The following is a 21855-nucleotide window of genomic DNA, read 5'->3' on the forward strand; positions in this document are numbered from 1 at the left end:
AATACATATATACATGTGCGAGCACACACACACACACACACACACACACACACACTCATGTATAAGCCCAAGCGCACACACATTTACACACACGCACACACACACGCGCACACAGACACACACTCATGCACACAAACACACACACATACACATATACTCATAGATCTATGCATATAAGTATTTATAATTACATTCATATACACGCATACATATATAAACACTATTCTCTTTCCGTCTCTATTTCTTTATCTCTCTTACTCCCTTCCTCTGCTCTCTTTCTACACACACACACTTAAACACACCCGCACTCACACACAATAGCGTATATATATGCTACATAGGCATTTGCTTGTATTCTTTTAAATACGTGATAGATAGGCGCATATACATATGCACAGATAGATGCATAACCTGCAATACTAATTCACATAGGTACATGTGTACTTGCGTGTAAGTGTTTCTATTGGCGTTTATGAATGTGTGTGTGTGTGTACTTGTATGGGCACATATGCACATCTGTACACACAAACTGACATAAACACATCAATTAACGAACGCACATATTCATATCGATAACGATAAAAAAGGAATGATTTTATGGAAAACTGCACTCATCATTAATATACATGTATATTAATGAAACAAAGGAGAAAAAATTATGACGTAAAATATGGAAGTGAGAGAAACAGGGTGAGATAGACAGATAAATTGATAGAGAATGAGAGAGAGAGAGCGGAAAGAGAGAAGGAGAAAGCAAGAAGGATAGAGAAATGCAAAATGAAAAGAAATATCGGACGTAAAGAAATAATAAAATGAATAAGATGAAGATACGAAAAATACGAAAAATACAAGTAAAGACACTCCCACACCTGTACAGGAAAACAATATAAAAAATGAAAATGAAAATAAAAAATATGAAAAATACGATAAAATACATACCAAATAACAACATTAAACAATCGAATTGAATGTAATTAGGTTTCGACATAAAGAAATGGTTTAGACAATAACTAAATAACGAAAAGAAAGGTGGCAGAATATAATGAATTAATAAATAATAGTAACAACAAATACAACAGCAACTATAATGATATTAATAATACTAGTAATAATAATAAACAACAACAACAACAACAATAATAATGATAATATTAATAACAATACTACCCTGTAATAAAAATAATAATGATGATACGAATTAAAATGATTACGACGATGATGATGATGAATATAAAAATATCTTAATTGAAAATATAACTGAAGTGAAAAAGAAGAATGAAAAAAAAAAACGAAATAAAATAAGAAGAAATAAAAGCAAAGCATAAAAAAATTAACGAACATTGAGTTGATGAAAAATAGCAGAAATATAACACACACACACACACACACACACACACACACACACACACACACACACACACACACACACACACACACAACATAACATCATCGTCATCCACAACAAAAACAACAACAACAACAACAACAACAACAAAAATAGCAACAACAACACTAAGCAAACCAACGTATAAGATGGAAGTATTTTATTTTCTTTGGTAGCAAACTCATGGAATTCTGTCAATTAATGAGCCAGAATTTGAAGTGATATAGAAGTATAAGTGAGAAATATGGGATATAACAAGATATGTGCTGTATGCGTGTTTGTGTATCACTTGCATTTGTGCACGTGTGTATGTGTGTCTGTGTGTGTGTGTAGAGGTGGTGGTGGTTGTGGTGTTGGTGAAAGTTTGTTCTGACGTCAAAATGAAACATTATAAAAAAAGAATGTCGTCATTCGATTAGAGTATGAACAAATATAAAGGTATAAAAGTATAAAGGACGAAAACAAAAATAAAACCCAATTAAATAAAAGAAACAATAAAACAATTTGATGGAAGCCTGTATTCGTATAAAATAGATTACCTTTGCTATTGTTAGATTAGAATACACACGCACATACACACACATACATATGCATATATATATATATATATATATATATATATATATATATATATATATATATATATATATATACATATATATATATATATATGTATGTATATATATGTTATATTGTTATATATGTACGTATATATATATATATATATATATATATATATATATATATATATATATATATATATATATATATATACATATATTTGCATAAATATTAATGGGTAAAATAACTATAAAGTGTATATGGGTGTATATAAGAGAAAACGTTTGGTAATACGTAAGACAGATTGACATGTTAATAAAATAGAAAAAAATATATGAATTATACACACATTAGAAACACGTACACACATTCTTAACACACACACACACATATATACTCATATATGTACTCATAATATAATATAATATAATATAATAATATAAATAAAATGATAAATGTAATATTATATAAGATCTATCATATAAATTTGTTTGAACAAGCGACTACATTATTAACCATTTTTATGTTATAGCGCTCATATTCTCTTGTAAAATGTCTTGTTAGTATAGCTAAAGGGCATATTCCAGTTCGTGTGCTAACAGAAGCATATAATCATCTCCTACTTAAAACTTCAATCGCACACGTATTTCTATGTGGGCGGGTTAATCTATTTAAGGATCAGTATTACGTATATTAGTTTAATTAATTGGTGCCTTTGTGTTGCAGTTCTTATCTGAAGTTATCTGGCGGTGTTATTGTTACTGTATAACCTCTGATTATCTCTGATCGAACAGGCACAAGACAAAGAGGCAGTCAAATGAAAGTCCAGGTCTAAACCACAAATGTTTTAGTTTGGATATACAAATGCTGACTAACCCGGAATTACTTAACTTCCTTTCCATAAATACTGAGCATTCAATGTAATATCACAATGGAAAATAGAAGGAGCGGTATTGGTCGATCCATCTCTTCATCAAAGGGATGCTGGGAAATATTGAGGTAAACCATAATTCCATGTAGCTTGTAATGTTCACATTTCAAAACACAGTAGGTAATCATGTAGCGCAACGGCTAATACACTGTACTCTCTGTTCTGCCCAGATAGTAACAAGAGAGGCAATAGAGCTAGTTGCACCGTTCATCTCTCTGCCTTCCCTTCCCACTTGTTATTGTTCAACCCTAGGTCAAGTTTGACCTAGGTTTATCAAAAGTTTTCCAGCCACGACTAGTCCATCTTTTCTTTCATATTTTCAGATATCCCGTATTCGGGAACTATTACCCAATATGCTTTTTAAAGATAGTTTGGTTGAATTTGCAGGGGCTTAGTTAACAGTTTTTAGCAGTTTGACCGAATACCTAGAGACCCCCTTGTACCCCTGTTGAATTTTAACTCCGTGTCAATCATTGGTTGTTAGGCAAACTGTGAAATGCGTTTTAGCTATGACTTTCTCAATAGATTATGTCAAGAGCTATATTTGATTAATGAGTTCTTTTGTAAGACAATACAACGTTATTTGAGGGAGGCTTGGCTGAAGCATCTAGTAAGTCAAACATCCATGTAAAGTCTTCGTTAAAGTTCTCGTCTTGCACGCATGTAAATTCTGGTGATGACTACAAGATCGTGGGTTGATAGGTAGTATTTAAAGTTTTTTTTAAAAATCAGAGTTAACATTTTGATGAAATAGTCAGGGCAATGGCAATGTAAATAACATGCTACTTCTATACATGCTTTAAGATATTCTGGAAAGTTCTGCGAATATAGGTTAAAAAGTATGGTAGGAAACAGATCCTTGTGGCAGTTTTTTTCAGAAAATTGCTAATTCTGGATGTGCTCTTGTGCGTACACTACTATGGCAACTCTAGTAGTTTGAAAAAAAAATTCTATTGCATCTGGCATATGAACCACAGGGAAATGAAATCTCCAATCAAGAATATTGGAAAAACCAGCAGAATCAATAGTAGTTAAATGCTACTGTAACACCATTTCCTTTATGCATAAAATTAGCTTTCTTTCTAAAACTACGCTCTTTGTCATTCACTGTTGACTGAAGTTGAAGCAAATAATTCTATCCACCTGTGGTCTTTGAAGACATATTATCAATGTCAAGAATATATATATATATATATATATATATATATATATATATATGTGTGTGTGTGTGTGTGTGTGTGTGTGTGTGTCTATATATCTCTATATATATACACATAAATATATGCACACACACATAGACACACACATATATAATTATCTTAATTTTCGTGTTGCATCGCTTTGGCCAGTATTATATAGTATATGATCGTTTCTGAATCAGAATTTATTCATTTTCATATAGCAGTCTTCTAAAATACTGCACGAAGACATATTCTTTTACACTTGTGGTATATTTGAGTAATCTCACTATCTTCCTGTCTCACTCCACACACATGCGCGCACACACGCACATTTGGCATTATATATATATATATATATATATATATATATATATATATATATATATATAGGTGTGAGAAAGTTGGTATATGAAAGCACGTGGTTGGATGTATAAAAGATAATAAGAGTGAAAAAACTACAGAAGGCTTGTGTTACTTGGTTAAAGTATATATTTAAATTATGTCAGAAAAATGTTAGAAAAATGTTATAAAATCTTTTTGGTATATAAACATTGTATTTTGAGAAATAACCGGTTTCGTGTTGTCTTTTCAAATTTCTCTACTTCATTGTGTCGTGTTCACTCCAGTCTGAGAAAGAAGAGTTCTAGATAGGGGGAGGTAATTAGGGATTTCTTCCGGTATATATATATATATATATATATATATATATATATATATATATATATATATATATATATATATATATATTTACATACACACACATATATATATACAGATATACACACTCATATATACACACATACGCATATACTAACATTGACTATTAAAAGAATCGAGTTATCGACAGCAAGTGTTTAAGCTCATTATGTTCTTACATGTCTTTTGACAAACCTTACAACCGAAGCTTTGTGATGTGCATATGAATATATCGAAGCATAGTCGAATGTATATCACTAGACTTGCAAACCTTCATACATATTAAGTGCTATAGAATCATTTGTAATGCACATGCTATCATAAACTTTTTGTCTGAGCTGTTGACCTCGTTTGTGACTAATGATCTCAGTTCTGGAATGACATATATGTAACGATATATATCTGAAAGCAAACTTACTCCATCAAAAATTTATAAATTGTGCTTTTTCGTGCAGTTCAATCAATTCCACAAAGGAAACGCACAGTCTTAAAAACAACCAACACCATTCTTAATAATTTTCTTTCTTGGTGGCAGTCAAAAGCATTCCTCTCACATTTGATCTCATGCTAAATACTCTAAAAGAAGACTTTACATAATATATGGTTTGTGTAGAGGGGGCTTTCAGCATATATGCTCAAGACACGCATCAATTCCGAAATATTTTCATTATTAATTTATGTGTTCCGTTTAATGCAAACGGCATCCGCATTCCATTGCGTCAATACTTAACACTTTAAATACTCATACGAGCACGTGAGGATAGGTTGGTATTAAGAATACATTTTGATATCTTGAGTACAATCGCTCAAGAACATTTATGCTTGTTAAGGATCCGAGTTTCACAAGGCCAAATTCACGAGAATAGACTCAAAATTCAAGACCGTAAAGGATTCAAATAAATTCTAAACTCTATGTCTTATTTCATTAAAAATGCAAGAACGGATGAGGATGCTGCCCAGACAGCGGAAATTGTCTTCTACTTCTGTTCCTTCCACTGAGATGAATAAATTTACGTATGGAAGAAGACGATGGTCTTCTTCTTTTTAATTTTGAGACCATATTACTGATAAGAAATACAATATCGATCCATGAGTATCTCCATGCTTTTAGCAATATGTACAAATAAGTAGTAGTCATCTGTATCAAGATTTCACAAATGATGAGGAAATTTCTGAGATAACCAAAGGTTTGGGATTTCATATATTTCTAGAAAAAGTGGGGAAAATATCGGCGGCAAAAGCAAGAGCAAAAGTAAGTTCAAACACAACGAATAGAAATTTGAGGAAAGGATAGTTTTTCGACACAGTCTTATACAGAAATATGTTTGCTGTGTTCTCAGTGACATGGACCCATACTTCTATTACATAGTAAACTACGCCTGCCTGTCTGTCTGTCTGTCTGTCTGTCTGTCTGTCTGTCTGTCTGTCTGTCTGTCTGTCTGTCTGTCTGTCTGTCTGTCTGTCCGTCCGTCCGTCCGTCCGTCCGTCCGTCCGCCCGCCCGTCCGTCCGTCCATCTATCTATCTATCTATCTATCTATCTATCTATCTATCTATCTATCTATCTATCTATCTATCTATCTATCCAATTGGCTGTCGTTCGCGTCGTCTCGCGTAAGTTCATATATTTTGTCGCGTTTACTTATGTATACCTGTATATACTTTTGTCAGAAAGTTTCCTAATAACACCTGCTTTACCTTGAGCAACGCTTGTTAGCAAATATGCCCATTAAGGGCGAATTTTCATATTGCAAAATTTTTTCTCATAAATATTTTCATCTGTCTAGAGAATAGACATGGACAGTCCGGATAACAGAGTCAGCGTCGCAGGACTAGAGTTAGTAATGAACTTCCTACCATTTCCCACACCGAGCAAGTCGAACAAAAACATGGAAGTACTCACACACACACGTACTCACACACACACACACACACACACACACACACACACACACACACACACACACACAAACACACATTTTGTTTTAAAATAGCTGTAAAGTTATTCGGTTTATCAATTGTATTATTGCTGGTGATGGAAAATATGAAAGAGAAGATGGACTGGTCGTGGCTGGAAAACTTTTGATAAATCTACTGAGTCAAACCTAACCTAGGGTTGAACAATAACAAAACTAAATGCAACAGTACCCACACTGACGCAAGCGTTCCTTCCGAACAAGTGGGAAGGGAAGGCAGAGAGATGAACGGTGCAACTAGCTCTATTGCCTCTCTTGTTACTATCATTGTTACAAAAACCACCATCACCAGTAACAATACAATTGATAAACCGAATAACATTGCAGCTATTTTAAAACAAAAAGAGTGCTAATGTCCTTCCCAACAGAAGAACTAATACAGGAAAAAAATATTGAACTCAGAAAATAGGACTATAAACCTCAACATCCCAGTAAGCTTTTTACAGGACATTTCTAAAAAAAAAAACGATAGTGTATAAAACCCTGATCATAAAGACTAAAAAGCTAGAACAAGCCACTCAACAAAGAGTTGAAAAATGTCTACGACCCGTATGGACTTATAAAACATATATTACAAGGAGCAAATGATTTGCCACGATCGAGGTGAGATTTGACACGGAGGAACGCATGAAAGATTTCTCAACGAAATCCTTCGAATGCGAGGACTTGATAATGATTCCCACCTACCTCGGTCGCTGGGTGACAAGGGTGAGAATCAAAGATGTGCTCCCTGAAATTCAAATTAGAAGGCTGGTGTCAGCCGTCTGTTACGATTTCGAAGAAAAATTAAACATATTAAAAGTTGTTGTCCTGGAACAGGAAAACTGGGTTGGACAAGGAATTGAGATTCTAATTCAGGCATGTACGGGTTCAATAGAAAATCTTCCAGATTCTATAAATCTACCGGATAGCATGAAACTACATGTCACTGTTGAGGGCAGAAGGCCACGTTGCTACCTTTGTGGTAGACAATACCATTTAAAAATAGACAGCAAATTGGCAGACCAACAAAAAGAACAACATGAACAACAAAACTAGAGTCCCAAGAGCAAACCAGCACTGTTACCCATCCAGCATCAGCACAAAAAATGAAACAGCTCCACAAACAGATGAAAGAACTCCACAAAAACCAACCAACTCAGCCAACCCAAGCAGTCAACACCACCAACAACAGAGGCAACACCATCATAATCACCGCCACCAGCGACAACACAAGCATCTAATCCAGAAGAAAAACAAGAAAAAGCTAACACATCATCCCCCCTCAACCCATACATCATATCCCAACATCCAACCAGCACCAACAATAGCAACAACAACAAACTCACAAATTCATCTGAATATCCTTCCCCTTTTTTTTTGATTTCTCCGACATGTCGTCGGACGAAGGCGATACAGAAGAATGGCAAATGGCCACGAGGGGGAGAAGAAAAAAAGGGAAAAGAAACGAAAAGACACGCAATCAATCAAGGCAAGAAGAGTCGCTATTCCCGAAAACACAGCTCCCGCACCAAACACACACATTATCACCAACAATACAAACACACAAACACCAAATGGCCCCACAATGTTGACAGCAATAAACCCAAACAATTCAGAACTAATGCAATACATCAGGTCCAAGACAAGATAAGAGAAGACAATGTCAAAACAGTCACCCACGCACAACACCACCACAGCACAAAAAATCATACACGTGACACAAAACACACACAATACACTGAAATTTCTGTACCCGGATGTAGTAGGGAGATTTCAAATGTACTTATCAAAAAAATTATACAAAAACCTTCTGAGAGAAGATTGTGAGGTGAAGAACAACCAACTTTCGAACAGTAAGTGACACACATTCTCTCACTCCCTCATTCTTTTCCTTTTCCTTTCGTGTGTAAAGCACAACTTTCGATAGGAACATAGAATAGGTTGTATAAATGTGCGTGGCTTGGGGTCGCCTCAGAAACAAGGCTACCTGTTAAATGACATCAAGTCACAGAATGTGCATATCATAGCTATCAGTGAGACAAGACTCCACAACCCACGGGCTCTCCAGCACATGTTCAGCGGACAATTTGACTTTTATTTTCCTCCGTGTCTGCCGAGAATGGGAGGAGATGATACCGTGGTGCTATTTCGGAAGAGTCTGAGCCTTAAAATAAGAGCAACATTCCTAGACCCGGTGGGTTGGCTAGTCGTTTTGGATGCCGATGGTAGTAATGGGTACGCTTTTCGACTGATAACAGTTTATGCACCATCCTTAACAGGTCGGCCGGATTTCTTTCGACGTCTAGAGGTTTTTCTGGGAACATCTGGACCTTTACTTTTACTGGATGATTGGAACGCTACTTTGGACACACATCTAGACTACGTGGGTAGAGATAGGAATAAGAAGGAACGTAAATGCCTCAAGGACCTGCTCAGACATTTCCAACTGTCTGACAGGTACCGACTGGACCACCCGAATATACCAATGTGGACATGGAGCAACCGAATCGGGTCATCCAGGTCGTATTTAGATAGAGTATTCTGTAGGACAGTGGATAGGGATAGTGTAGGTTGTCCACAATTTCGTATACTCAGCTACACAAATCACAAATTTGTGACTTGTACGCTTGACTTAGATAAAAATCATAGGCAGGGTCCCGGTTACTGGAAACTGAACGCCTCCTTCACGCGCATCAGGCTTACAGAGACCGGATTAACACATTAGTTAAGAGGGCGTTGACGGACGCCATCGTCAATAATAGATGGTGCTATGCCCTAAAGAAAGCAATTAAAGCAGAATCTGTTAGGTATAGTAAGGCTCTAGCGATAGATATAGTTAAGAAATTAGAAGAGGCACATAGAAGTGGCATCGCGTCCAACATGCTGGCGGCGAGGTTGGCCCTCGACCAAAACTTCAACGCCAAATACGTAGGATGCGTTGTTAGAGCTAGGATGCCTGACAGACCCGAGTGGCGGAGGCGCAACGATGCAACAAAGCCACCATTAGGTCTCTGACAGATGAACTGGGTCGCGAACTATTCGAGACCGAAAGGATGGGTGAGGCCTTTCAACAGCACTTTGCCCGACTGTTCGGGACAACTGGTGGGTCAGAACGCAGAGTGGACTTTAGTGCCTACCTGTATGGCCTACCACGACTCTCGGCAAGAGAAGCGGAGTGTTGTGAAAGTCACATCACAGTCGTGTACGTACAGGATGTGATGGCAGACTGCGTGTGATACAAGGCGCCAGGCTTCGATGGTCTTCCCTACGAGCTTTATTGTCATATGCCAGACTTGTTTGGAGGCGTCTTGGCAGCAGTCTACTACAACTGGCAGCAAACAGGAGTATCCCAGCTTTGTGAGTGAAGAAAAACCCAAACAAGGGGAACGTCATAGATAACATCAGGCTCATCATTCTGCTCAACGCAGATTTGAAGATTTTGGCCAAGGTGCTAGCCGAGAGGTTGGTGCTTGTCAATGAGAAACTGGTCGACAAGGCGCAAGCATGCACCATGCCCGTTAGGAGTATCTATGACAACCTCCATCTGATGCGCTACTTCATTGACAGAGTAGTCAAGGAACCTGGAATGGGTGGGGCGCTGAACAATTTGGATCAATCGAAAGCTTTCGATAGAGTCGACCATCGCTACTTGGAGGCTGTCCTTAGGGCGGCTTGTTTCGGTCCTGTCTTCCGCAGTTGGATCGCTGCCTTATACAGCGGCATCCGCTCGGTAGTTCGCGTAAATGATCATCTATCCAGACCATTTAACATCACGCGTTCGGTCCGTCAAGGATGCCCCCTCTCGTCGCTTCTGTACGTATTGACTGTAGAGCCACTACTCCGGAAGCTGGCGAGACTGAGGGGCAACTCCTGAGAACTGGGATGTTGTAGGCGCGTGTCTGCATTCGCGAACGACGTCACCGTCATAGTGTCGAGTCACAAGCATATCGACTTGGTCGGCAAGACACTAAAAGAATCCGAAGCGGTAACGGGAGCGAAAATTAACTTGGAAAAGTCAGTGGGCTTGCGGCTCGGCGCCTGGAGAAACAGGTCCCATGCCATCCAACAGCATCTTCATCGTGGGACACTGGACCGACGGGCCGGTTGAATTGCTTGGGGTTTGGTTCGAACCAGATCTACAAATGGAGAAGAACTGGGACGAGATAACTAGTAGGGTGGTTACTCTCATCCAACAATGGGTCCAGAGAAAGCTATCCCTAAAAGGTCGGGCGGAGGTGGCGAAAATGTAGACCATATCTGTCATCTATTACCGCCTGACCGTCGTGCCTTGTCCTGACCCTACCATCAGCAAACTGGAATGTATAATCGTCCGCTTTTTGTGGAAGGGAAGCGTTCCGATAGTTAGGCGATCCATTTGCTGTCAACATCCGCTAAATGGAGAGCTGGGCATGCCGTGCTTAATGATGAGCAGACATGCGCTGAGATTGCGTCATCTCCGGCGCTCCATAGACGACGGTGAACAGGTGTGGTTACCGTTTGTGAGGCGCGCTTTCCCGCAACTCGTCTCTTTAGCCGAACTGTAGTCATGGATCAAAGAGAGACCGAAGCTAGGCGAATGGCACCGCGAGTGCCGCCTTGCTCTCAAGCGGCTCTGCCATCCGGGACCAAACTTGTGCAACTTCACTTCCACGAAGTCGTTCTATAGAGGATTAGTGGAGGGGAGGTGCGACGACGTTCTTGGGGAGAATCTGGGTGTCGACGGAGAACACCTGAGCCACCTCTTCAGGACAACTTTCGGGCCGGAACCTATGGACAATCACCAGAGATCCCTGACCTGGCAGTGCTATCGGGAAGCATTACCCGTTCGGGATAAGCTCCACCGGACCGACTTGCCAGAGATACAGCAGACCGACTTGCCTGAGATGCGGTTAGAGCGACGATAGCCTTCTGCATGCACTCGTGCAGTGTTCAACAATTTCAAAGTTGTGGGCATATGTCGAACGGCTGCTGTCACTTGTAGAACGAATTCAGTTATCGGCCGAGTCTATCGTGAATATTGCCTCGAACCTTCCTTTAACCGGGAAGGTAAAGCAGTTTTCATTGTACTGGTGGCTATGGTGAAAGAATGTGTATGGTGGACTCGTGCGAAAGGTTTAGAGACAAACACTTTCCTCTCTAGGCAATCGCTCATCAACTTTGTCAAGTACCACTTGAAAAGGAAGATGAGAATAGAGAGGCAAGTTTTGTCTCATAAAAGTTTCAATAAAAGATGGGTGAATGTAGCAAAGATGGTGCGCGTAAATGACGAAACCACTTTAAGCATGATCCTGTAAATCCCCAAGAGAGTGAGAGCGCTTTGCTCTCATGTATTACTGTCCCCGCCTGAGGTTATCGTAATCTTTTCCGTAGGCTTTTCTTTCCACGGATAAACCTCTTTTAACCCACCTTTTTTTTTTGCTGTTTACACGTCACAAACGCTTTCGATTTCTTTTGATCGATTTTTTTCTCCTTTCGAGAAGAAAAGTTCTCAGTATTGTCCCCTCTGTGTTCGGCCCTGCGTGGCTAATAAATCTATCTATCTATCTATCTATCTATCTATTTATCTTATCTGCCTGCCTGTATGTATGTGCATACATATGTATGTATGTCTGTCTGTCTGTATCTCTGTCAATCAATCAATCAATCAATCAAACAGCAGCTGATCAGAAATTCTGAGTACTGGGAATTGGAGGTTTTCTTTTACAATGTATCAAAGAATAGTCCACACTTGTACTGAGTCCTGTAATTTATCGTTTCTGGTGAATCCACCCCCCCCACACACACACAACCATATGTATGGTTGTAAATATGCACTTGTAATGTCAGATGAAAAAGTGTTCTTGTATCTCACTTCTGTCTGTAACGCTTCCAATATCGTGGATTCCATTAAGACACCTAATGGAGAAGTCGCTCGACTCTCTCGAACTCGCAGTCAGATTTCCTTCATATTATACCTCATTTTCGAAAAATAAAAAGTACATTTGTTAATGTAGACCTGAATAATAGACAGATCTGAATAAAATAAAATAAAAGAATACAAATCTGTCGATCAGAGTTCTCTTGGAGCTAATCAATAATAATATGTATTGAGATAGAACACATGCACTATATAACCTTACAAGTCGCTAGAAAATATTAACTTGATTGCATTGATGCATTCTTTCAAATTAGTTTGTAAAACAATTGAGAATTTTAATTTTCTTTTCTCCGTTTCAAAGCAATTTTGATTCTTGATTTGAAATCCTACACACTGAGGCAAAATATTGTAGAAAATACTTACTGCTTATTGGAACTGAAATAAGAAATAGAATTAAATCAATTTTCTCAGATATATTAGTGGAAATAAATCAGTGATTTTACGCTGATTATTTATTTGTAATATAATTACCTACGTTTGTGCTATTGATGTGACTTTTAATTTAGGAGTTGAAAAATATCTCAGCATTGTGAAATCTAAGAACTGTAATGGGATTACATTGCGTTATATATTACTTCAAATATAATTAAATATAGAGAGGAAAAGAAACAGTGCATAAAATTCTTATAAAATTGAAAAGAGCTAGAAGTCTTATACTTACATTTTATGCTTTGAGAAACTGAAATTACATTGTAGTTGTTCGCCTTTTCAGTAAATATTTTAATCTTTATAGAAATACTTATATCAAAGGTATCTCATGTAATCGCTGGTATGCATTTATCGTTCTATGTTTTAATGGAAGTGGGAAATGTATTTCTGATTATTAAATGGAACACAAACTTCTTTTATCCAATGATCGGTGTATATTGGCTAAAACTACCTGAGAAAGAAAAAAAATGTTATAAATAACAAAAAAAAAAAAAAAAGAAGAGAAGAGACAAAATTGAGAAATACTATACTGCGATTAGCTTTATCGATCAAAGGTCTATTTCGGAGTGATAAAGTGCATTGAAGGAAATATGGAGACAGATCGATATGATTCTATGATTTATTATTATTTTTCAATTTACCAAACTCATACAAAGTTTAAAGGAGAATGCCAAAAAGCCTACACTAAGAAAATCCTAGTAAAATAGTTAATCTTAGAAGTTTTATAAAATCAAACTAATGGAAACCAGTTTTTGCCGAGAGGAAGGCATACGCACAAGTGATTGGATTTCTCACGTTTGAGATTCTTTATAGTAATTTCTTTTCAAACATTTTTTGCGAGCAAAAGAAGTAAAAAAATAAGTGTTCTAATAATTTAGGACATAAAATTCATATAGAAATATCGAATCAAAAAACAGAACAGATGTTCAATGAAAAATATGGTAGACTGAAGAATTTTGTCACATTTTGTATTTTTCCTATGTAATGTGATATGGCAGACTTTTATCACTTATTAAATGGATTATTGTCAAATATAGAAGCAGAAATGGTAATTTCTCCCAATAAAATAATCTTCCTTAAAAAGTATACCTGATAACTTAGTTGCAGATCAGTAGTTCGCTACTAGATCACAATGCTTATTGCGCCGTTTTATAGTCAGTTTTCTTCTATTTACGTACATCTTTTGTTGATTTTCTGCTGTGCTTTACACTGCTACCTTTCCATGGAGCAATTTTGTTGCTCAGCTGTAACCTATGTAGTTACGTACGTTCTGTATGTCGTCGAATAACATCGTAACGAAGGGTTCTGATAACGATGACACAAAAGTAACCTTTGGGATAAATTTTCTTCGAATTAAGTCACATTAAATGTAATTGTGATAATAATAATTACGTAGATTAAAATTACGGTAGCCGCTGAGATAAATTGCTCCTTCAATACAAACGATTTTCTCATTCTATTGGCAGAAATTTGAACGTCATTCTTTTTCTTTAAATATATCTTAAGCACTAATTGTACTCAATGAGACCAGAAAACGAGCTACTGCATCGTTTTTGAAACACGGTGATAGTCATAGAAAATTATTTCTTGAAACAAATTAGATGTTTGAGAAAATAATGACGTATTACAACGAGATATAACCTGCAACTGTTATAATTGTTGCTACTAATTAGCATAATTACTGGAAATCTAATAGAGTAGGGAAACTGAAGTACTAATTGCATAAGATACGAAGCTGGCTCAGTTGAAGTTTGACACCAGAGAGCAATGTATTAAAGGCATCTCCACAAAATCGAGACAAACGAAAAATTATCGAAAGAAATTGAATTAGATTAACAACTCACGGATCTTAAACTGATATTCACTAACAGTGTTACTTTGTGTACGCCAAAAATTCATTTGCTCATGTCATTTAACTCTCAACATGAGACACAATATCGCTTAGTTTTTACACATGTTAATCATTCACCTGGCAGGTGGAATCGGATCTTAAAATTAGTCCCAATATAAGGCTGCGAGCAGGCAGAATCGTTAGTACCCCGTGCAATATGCTTAACGGCATTTATCCGTCTTTACGTTCTGAGTTCAAATGCTACCGAAGTCGACTTCTTCTATCAGCCTTACGGGGTCGATTAAATAAATACCATTTTAATACGAGGAGATGGTCGATGTTGTCAAATTATATCCTCCCCCAAGTTGCTGGCCTTGTGCCAAAGTTTGAAACCAATATAAGTCCCAATAGATGACCATAACTTATAAAATACCTTTTTAGTAAAGTATCCAAACAATGTATCGTAAACCCATAGAACGGATTAGGAATTGATTATATGATTAATTAACTTACAATCAAAACATACCGAATTCTGGCATATGTTCAGGACCAAGTTATGCAATATATTCATCCTTTTCTTTTAGTATGTCAAGGTGAAGTTTGAGGGAACTCAGTTGCTAATTCTTGCTGGATGACTATATAAAAGGTTCCTCGAAAAAATCTGTCTTTTATCTATTCTCAACCTATGCTGCAAGGCCATTAATCAACTCCTGGATACAGATACACAGTCTGACACCAAAATGACATCAGACTAAAATCACTCACACTCTTATGCATAATGCGTCCAGTGCAGAAAAATTACGACAATGGAACCTGCAAAATCCGACGACACTAGAAACAAATGGTCTCGAATTCAACAAAAGTTACTACAATCTAAATGAAAGACCAAACTTTTAACCTCAGATCTCTTGAATTAAATAAATAGACCGTAAAGGTTGATAGAACCCTCACTAAATTGCAGAGAATCTATTAATATAAAAATTGACGGATGTTCTTTGAACACAATAAACAGCTTGACTCTAAGCCGATACGATTTTGTCAGGAACTGGGCTGGGCGAACATTATCAGAAATTAAAGTGGCAATAACAGCAAGCGAAATAGAATTCTGGGAGGAGTATGGGTAGCGAAGAAATCTCCAAGAGCCACAAAAACATAAGAAGTCCATAGGCATCTCATGGGAAGCCATAAAACCATAAGAAGTCTACGGGATGCCAAAAAGAAATAGCTGGAAGGCACAATAATATGACAACATTCTACTGTTGTAATGCATTGAAAATTGATACATAAGGAACCGGAAGAGGGTGTTGAATAAAGTATTGAAGGAACTAGAGACAATATGTATCTACCTAATTAAGGAGGATAAAACCTATCTTGAGTTTCATGCCTAAAGAAACACAGCCATAAAACGTCGCATCCACAACCTGTTTTCCTACAACCGACAAGCTTCAGCTGCAATAAAATCACATCGATTATACTAACATTTAGAGAAAACGAATATTTCCAGAAGATCGGTAGGAACGCTGCAATAGTTCGTATATCTATAAAAATCAATTACTGATCCACGAAAAGCCTAAGAATGACATAGATTGACTGTCAGAAGGCTTTTGACCATACCCTTCAAAGATGAAAGGCAAAGTCGACCACAGCGGAATTTAAACTCAGTATATAAAGATGGACGAGATGCCGCTAAGCAATCTTACACAGCATGCTAATGATTCTGACAGCTCACCACCTTAATACCTTATTATTATTATTATTATTATTATTATTATTATTATTATTATTATTATAACAACAAGTCAAGGCGGCGAGCTGGCAGAATTGTTAGCCTGGCGGGCGAAATGCTTAGCGGTATTTCGTCTGTTTTCATGTTCTGAGTTGAAATGCCATCGGGGTCGACTTTGCCTTTCATCATTTCAGGGTCGATAAATTAAGTACCAGTTATGCACTGGGCTCGGTGTATTCGACTGATCCCCTCCCCCAAGATTTCAGGCCTTCTGCTTGTAGTAGAAAGGATTATTATAACAGTAAGCTATGAAGGCGGTGAGCTGGCACAGTCGTTAGCATTCCGGGCATTTCGTTCGTTTTTACATTGAGTTCAAATTCCGTCGAAGTAGACTTTACCTTTCGTCCTTTCGGGGTTGATAAAATAAGTATCAGCCGAGCTCTGGGGTCGATGCAGTCGACTTACTCCTTCGTACCCATGCAAAAGTGCTGGACTCGTGCCAAAATTTGAGACCAATAAAATATATTAAATATGTCACGTGTAATGGACAGATGAAATAGAATTTCAGTTAAAAAAACTTTTTAAGAAAGTCCCTTTCACACTTTTTTCCATCTGGTACTAGCATGTTAAACCATTTTGTTAAACTGGATGTTCTCACACATGAAGAATTGGTGGGGGCAATCAAGTTATACGCTGCAGAAGATAACTAAAAACATTGCTACTGTCAGTGCATTGGTTCACAAAGGACGTTGATATGGGATTAGTATTAAAACCTGCACCGAGGCACCTTCCGGACAAAAACATTAATAGAGATCTAATAAAATACGAGGAAAATAAGTAAGTAGGGAGAGGAGAGAATTACAACTACATTCCTTTAATACTCAGGTATCTAAAGTGAGTAGAACGCATGCACACCTTCGTATACATATAACTACACAACAAATGAAAGAGAATTTATAAAAGACTAGTTTGATACTTAAAACAAAGTGAAGTGCAAAAAATAAGTTAATAATCATGAATAATTACTATAGGTGTCGTTGTAATAGATTTTCGATTGAACAGTAAACGAACGACTAAAAGAAATGGCTGCATTAGTTATAGAGCAGTGAAAAATCTGTAAAATTTATATTTTCTACGAATATAGGTAATTAAAGGTGTTATGCGACGTGAAAACTATTGCAAAATATCAATTGTGAAACTAGAAAATAATGGAAATCTAACTCAAATAGATAAACAAATACAAACAAAAGACTTGTTTTGTGTCTTCGAGGAATCCTGTAAATAGAAAAAGAGAGGCAGAAATAAGAAACAGTTGGAAGGAGAAAAGAAACAAAAAAACAACAACAAATATTTAGAAAGAACCAAAAAGTAAGCTGAAAGAGGTGTTATAGAATGTGATAATACGAAACATTTCTACATACATGACCAATACCTGTCAAAGGAAAATGAATAGCATGGCAATTGCAATACTGGCTGAAAACTGGTTGAAAGAGTTTTGGTTATGGTGGGATAGAATCAAAGCATTCCCATCGGTAACAAAAGAAAGCAGGTAATGGGGCAGAATGCGCTAAACATCTGTAGATTATGTGGAAATGAAAAAGAAGACAACAAACAAGCAGACAATCATAATATTTTGGGGTTGCCTAGGATAAGTCAAGAAAGAATATAGGGCAGACATAACAGCATATTTCGTGTACTGGGAGCTATGGTAGCATTATGAAATACCAACAGACAGTACTATGAATATGGCAAACTACATCGACAATGACATCAAAGGTAATTTTCTGGGTACTGTTGCCAATGGTTGCCAGGAAACGAAGTGCTTCTTAAATAAAGTTCCAACAAACGTTAATGTATTTCGTAAATTATTGGAGAAATTATCAAAATCTGAATGTCTTTAAATAAAAATTCCGAGAATGGAATAACTGTAGGAAAGCAGAAAGATTATTTCTTATAATATATGCCTTTGGAATATTCAAAATCGTGCATACAGATACACTACCAAACCTAGAATTATGTGCAATACAAATAACAAATTGCTAGTCTGCACTGAATGCATAGTACGCAACTTACAACTAATACTATAGAAAATGAAACAAAGCTCTTCGCACCCGAGCACACAGAACTGCATTCGGTTGTGCATTGAAAGCACACAGTAAATGTAAACTACTGAATAATGATAACCATGATTGCACCAAGCTTTGGTACACGACTGGCAGTTTTTTTAGGAGAAGGGTTATTCAATTACATCGATTCCAGTACTTGACAAATGCTTTGCTTTATAAACCCCAAAGGATGAAAGGCAAAGTTGAGGTCGGCGGAATTTGAACTTAAAAAGCCCAAAGAGCCGGAACAAATGCTGCTAAGCATTTTTTTCTGACTCGATAATGGCTTTGCCAGCTTTCTGCTTTAATGGTTTCAAATTGTGGCACAAGGCTAGCAGTTTTACGGGGAGGGGAAAGTCAATTACATCGATTCTAGGTCTTGAGTGGTTACTTTATTTTATCAACTCTGAAAAACTGAAAGGCAAAGTTGGCATCTATGGGATTTGAACTGGGAACATAAAGGAGTCAGAAGAAGTGCTGCTAAGCATTTTGTCTGACAAGCGACCATTTCTACCATCTTGCTGCTGTTAATGATTTCTGATTTAGGCAAAAAGACAACTATTTTGAACGGTGAAATGGTGGTGGTAAATCGATTAAATTGATCGCAGTGCTTGACTAGTATTCTATTTTACCGACTACAAAAGGACCAAAGGCAAAATTTTCCCCAGCGATATTTCAACTCAGAACATCACTAGCTGGAGCAAATACCACAAACATTTTTCCGACTATCTAACGATTCCGCCGTTTCCACATCCTAAAAAAATTGTTTCTAAAATAGGTACAATGCCTGCAATTTGGTAGTGGGATTTAGTCGATAACACCGATCCGATTACTTGTCTCGTATTTTACTTTACCGACCTATTTATACTGCGGTACGAACGTGATGCCCTTGTACTTCTGGCTGCCCTTGTACTTCTGGCTGCCCTTGTACTTCTGGCTGCCCTTGTACTTCTGGCTGCCCTTGTACTTCTGGCTGCCCTTGTACTTCTAGCTGCCCTTGTACTTCTGGCTGCCCTTGTACTTCTGGCTGCCCTTGTACTTCTCTGCCTCATATTCTGAGGAAAAAATACGTGTGGTGGTAACGATTTCAATTTCTGTTTTGATTGACTCTTCTTCCTTAAAAGTTTAGTTGATGGTACCGTCATATTTCGTCTCGTTGACATAGAGAATTTCTCATGAAATGTGATGCTGTGCTTACTATAGTAAATTTTTCGACGGAAATTGGACACCACTGCCATCTTTATTTAAAAACATAAATACATTATTTTTTCACTGCCCTCTCCTGGATAAGATCTTGCGGTAAAATGACACTGCCTGACTGTTAATTTCTTCAAACCATTTTTTGGGATGACTGTGTTAAATCTAAAACTTCTGCGTCTGTTACATTACAGGCAAATCTAGCTTCTTTAATACAACTTCTATTTGATTTGTTTGTCTCTGTGCAAGTCTTGTTATTGCTGTTATCGCCATCTTTAAAAGATTTTGTTCGAAATATTCTTTTCTTTTCTATTAATTGTCCATTAAAATGTTCATTATTTTCTTCCTTTTCTTGATTCTGTTGATCATTTTTTTTGTGTACTTTTTTCATTTCGTCTGCTGTTGTAATATCTTGCTTTTTACTGTGGGCGTGTTTCACAGATACGCCCATTGAAAATTTGAAAACTGGTCAAAATGCAGAAACAAAATAAAATCTGTCAATACAAACCTTGCTCATGTCTAACCTCTGGTATGGGGTTGGGTGAGCGAAGGGTGCAGTCCTCAGGTAAAAGATATTTGCATTTAATAAGACTTGAAATAAAGCCGCTTCTCCGCGTAGACAAAAATACATTTTCCCATTCACACTAATACTACTACTACTACAACAACAACCACCACCACTACTACTACTACTACTACTACTACTACTACTACTACTACTACTACTACTACTACTACTACTATTACTACCACCCACCACCATCACCACCACTACAACTAATGTGGATATGCACTTTGTGTATATCTAACAGCCTATGAAAGACAAATACATTAGTGAGCTGCAGATTCGGCCTTGCATACTTTGTGAATGTCCTAAGGGTAACAATGCAACACATGCAAGGGAAAACATAAGTACTGTATATCTTGATAGTGTGACTGTTCTGATTGCCAAATGTAGTTCCACAAATTCAAAAACGGTGGTTTCTACCTTTTGGATGGGTATCAATCAATCAAGAAGACAAACTGTTCTCAGTAATGACACAGTGAAAACAACAGTTGAAGAGAGGATTCACATCAAGGTAGCAGGGATTTATACTGGAGTCTTAATGAACGTTTCCCCACAGTGCAAGATCATCTCAAGTAGATTGGGGAAGTGGAAACGGGAGGTAAGTAGGTACCTCAACAAGCAGCATGATGATATAAGGCCATACCGAGCGAAGATAACCCTAGAAAAGATAAATTCGTCAGTTTGGGAAGTTCTAGCTCATCCTTGATAATCAGACATAGCACCACGCGATGTTTCATTTATTCAGGTCACTTGAACAAATTATCAGAGTAAAAACGTTCGGAAGCAGAATGTGTGTGTGTGTGTGTGTGTGTGTGTGTGTGTGTGTGTGTGTGTGTGTGTGTAAATGGTAGTCTAAACATTTGTTATCTTCTAAAGAACCTGACTTTTTATTTTTTGCCTGAGCAATCAGAAAACAGGTTTCAAGGTCCAAAAATGTCATTGCTAATGATGGCAGCTATATTTTAAGTGAACAAATATATTTTTCCATATGTTGTATGGTGATTTGAACTCATTACATGAGATTCAACATTACTTTTCGGTGTACCTAATATATTCATTGACTCATAAGAGAGAACTACGCTTAAGGTTATGCAATAGATACGTGTAGATTAATCTAGACAGAAAACTGTTACCAGTTTCTAAGAATGAAAGGAACAATTTAAACCTGGTTAGACATCGAATTTTCTGCAGAGAACTTTTATCAATAGGTAAATATGCGTCTCTACGATCTAAGATATGATTTGTTGCTATTGAAAATATGGTGCTTCTCCACAATCTACAGGTTTCATATGTGTATAGCATTTACATACTATACGATTTTTTAAAGCTATTCTATTTTATTGGAAGTATTGTGGATTCGAGTTTCCATATGT

Source organism: Octopus bimaculoides, chromosome 18, assembly GCF_046866305.1.
Source record: "Octopus bimaculoides isolate indiv1 chromosome 18, ASM4686630v1, whole genome shotgun sequence".
NCBI lineage: Eukaryota > Metazoa > Mollusca > Cephalopoda > Octopoda > Octopodidae > Octopus > Octopus bimaculoides.